Genomic DNA, 6,247 nt, shown 5'->3' on the forward strand with positions numbered 1-6,247 from the left:
ACTCCCCCTCCTCTCCCCTTTGTTCTATTTATGTGAAAGAGGTTATAGCCCTCAATGGTTAAATTCCAGTGATGGGAGTCATCCCACCAGGTTTTAGTGATGCCTATGACATCGTATGTGTGGTGCTGTGCTAGGAGTTGGAGTTCGTCTTGCTTATTTCCCATGCTCTGAGCATTAGTGTAAAGACATGTAAGCCCCTGTGACCTCCCCTCGAACTGTTTATTTGGGATTATTGTGCTCTCTGTACTTGGTCCTTGCTGTGTTTGTGCAGCCCTCCGTTTAGCCTTACGGCGGTTCCCTGTGGTCGTGGGTAATATAGTGTTCGCCAGGCTGTTGTTCCCCTCCCCCAGTGGATTTAGTTTAAAGTGTGCCTGATGAGGTTTGTGAGTCTGTGTGCAAAAAGATGTTTTCCTACTTGTGTGAGATGCACCCCATCGCTTGCCAGTAGTCCATCCTCTTGGAAGAGTAGACCATGGTCAAGGAAGCCAAAATGCTCCTCTTGACACCATTTTCTGAGCCAGTTATTGACCTGTACTATTTTTCCGGCCCTTGTAGAGCCATGTCCTACAACGGGGAGGAGGGATGAAAAGATCACATGTACATTATACAGTTTTAGCTTTGTTCCCAGAGCTCGAAAATCATTTGTGATCTTTTGAAAAGTATGCCTAGCGGTGTCATTGGTACCTACATGAATCAACATAAGGTGGGGAGGGTGATGGGGCTTTAGGAGCCTGCTGAGCCTCTGAGTGATATGGTGTATTTTTGCCCCCGGGAGGCAGCATGTTTCTCGAGCCATCCCATCCGGTCTGGAAATGATGGCTTCCGTTCCTCTAAGGAGGGAGTCACCTACTACCAAGACCTGTTTCCTTTGAGGATTGACAGGGTCCCTTTTGTGCAAGACAGTGTGTATGTCCCCTGAAGAGTGTTCCTGTTGAAGTGAATCATGTAGGTGTAAAGTGTTGTCCTCCTCCTCAACATCCCCAGTGCATTCATCAATGACAATCCATTGAGATACATCCGAGAGCCCATTACTCTCCCAAGGATGTTCCTGTTGCTCCTGGTCTATGATTGGGGGTGGAGCATTTGCATGATTACATAAGTGTGACTGTGGTGATGCACTGTCCCTGTCAGGGCTATCCCCTGCGCATTGATCCAGGATGGTCCACTGAGTGGTATCTAAGAAACTGTGGTCCTCCACAAGATGTGTTTCCTGATTGTATGTTAATGATGTAAGAATTTCAAATCTGTTGTGTAAATGCAGCTGAGCAGAGGAGTTCTGCGGAGGCTGCCTGGTCCTGCGTCTCCTTCTATGGGTGACCTCCTTCCAAGCCTGAGGGTTGTCTACCTTTGAGTTGATCTCCCCATAAGGTTCCTGATCATGGTCTTGGTGGTGTTGGTGTGATGCAGGCTGCTGATCTACAGCAGCGTGTTGTGCAGTGTCCAAGAAGAGCTCGAGTGCCTGAATGTCCTTAAGGGTCTTAATACGGTGCTCGAGCTGTTGGATCCTCTGCTCCATCAGAGTCATCTGTTTGCATTTGGAGCAGATGTAGTTGTCTAGTTTTTGTGTGAAAAAGCGGAACATGCCACAGCTGGTGCATGTGATGGGAATGTTTTGCTTTTGTTGCATCTCTTGGTGAGCGTGGTGGCCAAGTGGGATCTTTGTACAGTTAAGTAATATGCACGCACTTTATGTGCAGACTGCAACAAACCACGTCTTTGTGTATTTGTTTATGTTGCTTTGTTTCCTGTATGTACTGCAAAGGATAGTTAGTAAAGGTGCAGAAACTCACACTGGCAAATAAAGCTTTCCCAGAAACTCAATTAACAGGGGACAATGCCTGCTGTCAATCAACTTAAGTACCTGGCTCTCTTTCAACACAACAGTCACACAACAGTTAGACTTTGACCACAGGAGCCAAGCCCAAACTCAGTTTAAAATCTTAGCCAAATCTTAGCCAAATCCTACCTGAAGCCAGGGAGCAAAAATGTCCTCCTGCTTCCTCTGCTTCTGCGAGAACCAACTGCCCTTCTGGGATCAGGCTCTGGCAGAAACTCACACTGGCAAATAAAGCTTTCCCAGAAACTCAATTAACAGGGGACAATGCCTGCTGTCAATCAACTTAAGTACCTGGCTCACTTTCAACACAACAGTCACACAACAGTTAGACTTTGACCACAGGAGCCAAGCCCAAACTCAGTTTAAAATCTTAGCCAAATCTTAGCCAAATCCTACCTGAAGCCAGGGAGCAAAAATGTCCTCCTGCTTCCTCTGCTTCTGCGAGAACCAACTGCCCTTCTGGGATCAGGCTCTGGCAGAAACTCACACTGGCAAATAAAGCTTTCCCAGAAACTCAATTAACAGGGGACAATGCCTGCTGTCAATCAACTTAAGTACCTGGCTCTCTTTCAACACAACAGTCACACAACAGTTAGACTTTGACCACAGGAGCCAAGCCCAAACTCAGTTTAAAATCTTAGCCAAATCTTAGCCAAATCCTACCTGAAGCCAGGGAGCAAAAATGTCCTCCTGCTTCCTCTGCTTCTGCGAGAACCTTTAAATGCCATTTTTGCAATATAAATAAATCAACTTAAAACGCACTAAGTGCACCCAGAAATAAAAATACAGAAAAAGCAAGAGAGTTTGGTAGGAAATTATGAGAAGAAGCAAAATGCAGAAAAGATTTGAATGAAGAGATTCCCTCCCCCCCCCCCCTTTCGTAAATGGAGCAAGAGCAAGGTTTGAGGGTGGGGCGAAAGAAAAATCAAACTTGATCAAAATTAATATAAAATGAACCAAAAGGAAAAATCAAAGATGCAGAATTCATTAGAAAGACGTAGCATGTGCTTTCATGCAAATCCCAGACAAGTATCTCTGTAACACACAAGAATAATATCCATCTTCTGACAGCTTGTCAAAGAGCTTCTGTTTCCAATGTTCTGTTTGTACATTGTACTCCCCCACTAATAAGCATTAAGTGGTGTGTGCTTTATGGAGCTTGACATAAATTCAAGCACCATTAAATTAGATTAGAATCCTCTTAATTTCTAATGACTTAATGTAAGATTTGTTGGTTTTGGATCCCTTCTGTTCTACCATCATAATACCATGTAAGACAATTGCAGTTTGCAAGAAAAGATGTTTGTTTTAAATTTTGTATTTCAAATGTGATAATGGTCGAGAGCTTTTCCATTACATTTCATATTTTACATGCTATTTGCATTCCTGGTGGTTTTGGAGTTGAGATTCAATGGAAAAGACCAGTGAGACCAGAGTAAAGTCAAAGATCAACAGATGAGTTGACAGAGAAATGATAACAGCTGCCATACCTGATTGTGCTGCACCTATTGCAATGGGTCTTTGTGTAATTGGGCATTGTTAACTTTTATGGGATGCTTTTGTTGCTCAGTAATATTCCATCAGCCAGTGTGGCATAGTGGTTTGAGTATTGGGCTATGACACTGGAGAATAGAATTCAAATCCCCACTTGACCATGAAACCTACTGGATGGCCTTGGGCAAGTCACACTCTCTTAGCCTCAAAAATTGTTCCTTGCATGTGATTCTAGTCATAGAATCATAGAATCATAGAATAGTAGAGTTGGAAGAGACCACATGGGCCATCTAGTCCAACCCCCTGCTAAGAAGCAGGAAATCGCATTCAAAGCACCCCCGACAGATGGCCATCCAGCCTCTGCTTAAAAGCCTCCAAGGAAGGAGCCTCCACCACAGCCCCGGGGAGAGAGTTCCACTGTCGAACAGCTCTCACAGTGAGGAAGTTCTTCCTGATGTTCAGGTGGAATCTCCTTTCCTGTAGTTTGAAGCCATTGTTCCGTGTCCTAGTCTGCAGGGCAGCAGAAAACAAGCTTGCTCCCTCTTCCCTATGACTTCCCTTCACATATTTGTACATGGCTATCATGTCTCCTCTCAGCCTTCTCTTCTGCAGGCTAAACATGCCCAGCTCTTTAAGCCGCTCCTCATAGGGCTTGTTCTCCAGACCCTTAATCATTTTAGTCGCCCTCCTCTGGACGCTTTCCAGCTTGTCAACATCTCCCTTCAACTGTGGTCATGAAGGGTGAGAGATGTGCTCATTGTTTCTGTCCCCTCAACATTACCAAACAGCCCATCCCTTCAGCCCTATACAGAGGGAGAGGTCAGCGGTTCGAATCCGGGGAGTGGGGTGAGCTCCTGCTATTAGCCCCAGCTTCTGCCATCCTAGCAGTTTGAAAACATGCCAATGTGAGTAGATCAATAGGTACTTCTCTGGCAGGAAGGTAATGCCGCTCCATGCAGTCATGCCGGCCACATGACCTTGGAGGTGTCTACGGATAATGCCGGCTCTTCGGCTTAGAAATGGAGATGAGCAGCAACCCTCAGAGTCTTTCTAATTGTTTAGTTTTGTGCCTGATTCAGTAGGATATGTTTATTTGAAAGTAGTCAACTTAATACAAAACATTTCAATCATAAAACAACTAATTTGATTGTGATTTGCCACTTAATGGTGATCTCTCCCCCACTTTCATGCAATTGCCAGTTGATCCGTTGCAGGGATGAAGTTTGTTCTTCCTCAATGCGAGGTGTGCTGTGCATAAACACACTGAACATTTTTCAGCACAAACTCAGGCATTCCTACAGTATGTTCCTTGCTATTTAAGGCAATGGACACATATTGTTGCCATAGAACTGTGTACTTCAAAATTGAGAATACAAGGTTTGTGTTTTGGGTACAAAATGAAAAAAAGGCTTTGTGAGTGATAACACATTGCAGAAGATTCCTTCTTTCGCTATATAGCTTTTGAATGTGTGGGCCACCTGTAAAGGTGTTTGTTAGTACACTCAGAACAAACTAATAGCATGGGGTTGGACAAATGGCCATTGTGGTTCCTTCCAACTTCATTATTCTAATAATAAATAAATAAATAACCTATCTGACTCCTCAATATATGCTCAGAACTGACAAATGGCAGGAAATTGGACTGGATGGCTCTTATGTTCTCTTCCATGTCTCTAATTGTTATTAATAATAATAACAATAGTAGTAGTAGTGGTAGTAAATGTTCTAATGGCAATAGGTACATCTTCACTCTGCAGATCCCCCACGCACAAAAAATGCTTCAAAAATGACAAATGGCAAGAAATTGGGCTGGATTGCCCTTGTGGTCTCTTTCAACTCTATGATTATACTAATAATAATAATAAATTTCCAAATGAAAATAGGGTCCATCTGCACCCTAACCCCACCCCCCTCCAAGTAGGCTTAGAGCTGACAAAGGGGAAAGGTTTGGACTAGATGGCCCTTGTGGTCTCTTCCAACTCTGATGATGATATTTCCCAATAGGTATACAGTTCATCACACCCTTAAAAAAATAATTATCACAGTTTTCCCAAGGGCAATAAGGTCCATGTGCACCCTAAAGTAACCCTCTTCAAATAAAAATAAATTAAGTTGAGAGCTGAGAAATGGTAAGGACTTGGAGTAGATGGCCTTGCAGTCTCTTCCAACTCTGATCATGATGATATTTCCCAATAGCTATAGGGTCCATCACACCCTAAAATCATCATCATTTTCCCAAGGACCATAAGTTCCATCTTCACCCTAAAGTAACAAAGAAGTCAGCTTAGAGCTGAGAAATGGTAAGGGCTTGGGTTAGATGGCCCTTGTAGTCTCTTCCAACTCTGATGATTATGATATTTCCCAATAGCTATAGAGTCCATCACACCCAAAAATCATCATCATCATCATCATTTTCCCAAGAGCAAGAAGATTCATCTGCACCCTAAAGTGACGAAGAAGTCAGCTGAGAGCTGAGTAATGGTAAGGGGCTTGGAGTAGATGGCCCTTGTGGTCTCTACCAACTCTGATGATGATGGTATTTCCCACTAGTTACACCCTAAATTTATCATCATCATCATCATCATAGTTTTCCCAAGGGCCATAAGGTCCATATTCACCCTAAAGTAACAAAGAAGCACACCCTAAAATCATCATCATCATCATCATTTCCCCAAGAGCAGTAAGATCCATCTGCACCCTAAAGTAACAAAGAAGTCAGCTGAGAGCTGAGAAATGGTAAGGGCTTGGAGTAGATGGCACTTGTGACCTCTTCCAACTCTGATGATATTTCCCAATAGCTCTAGGGTCCATCACACCCTAAAATCATCATTATAATCATCATCATAGTTTTCCCAAGGGCCATAAAGTCCATCTGCACCCTGAAGTAACAAAAAAAATCAGATGAGAGTTGAGAAA

The sequence above is a fragment of the Anolis carolinensis genome, chromosome 4, assembly GCF_035594765.1.
Source record: "Anolis carolinensis isolate JA03-04 chromosome 4, rAnoCar3.1.pri, whole genome shotgun sequence".
NCBI lineage: Eukaryota > Metazoa > Chordata > Lepidosauria > Squamata > Dactyloidae > Anolis > Anolis carolinensis.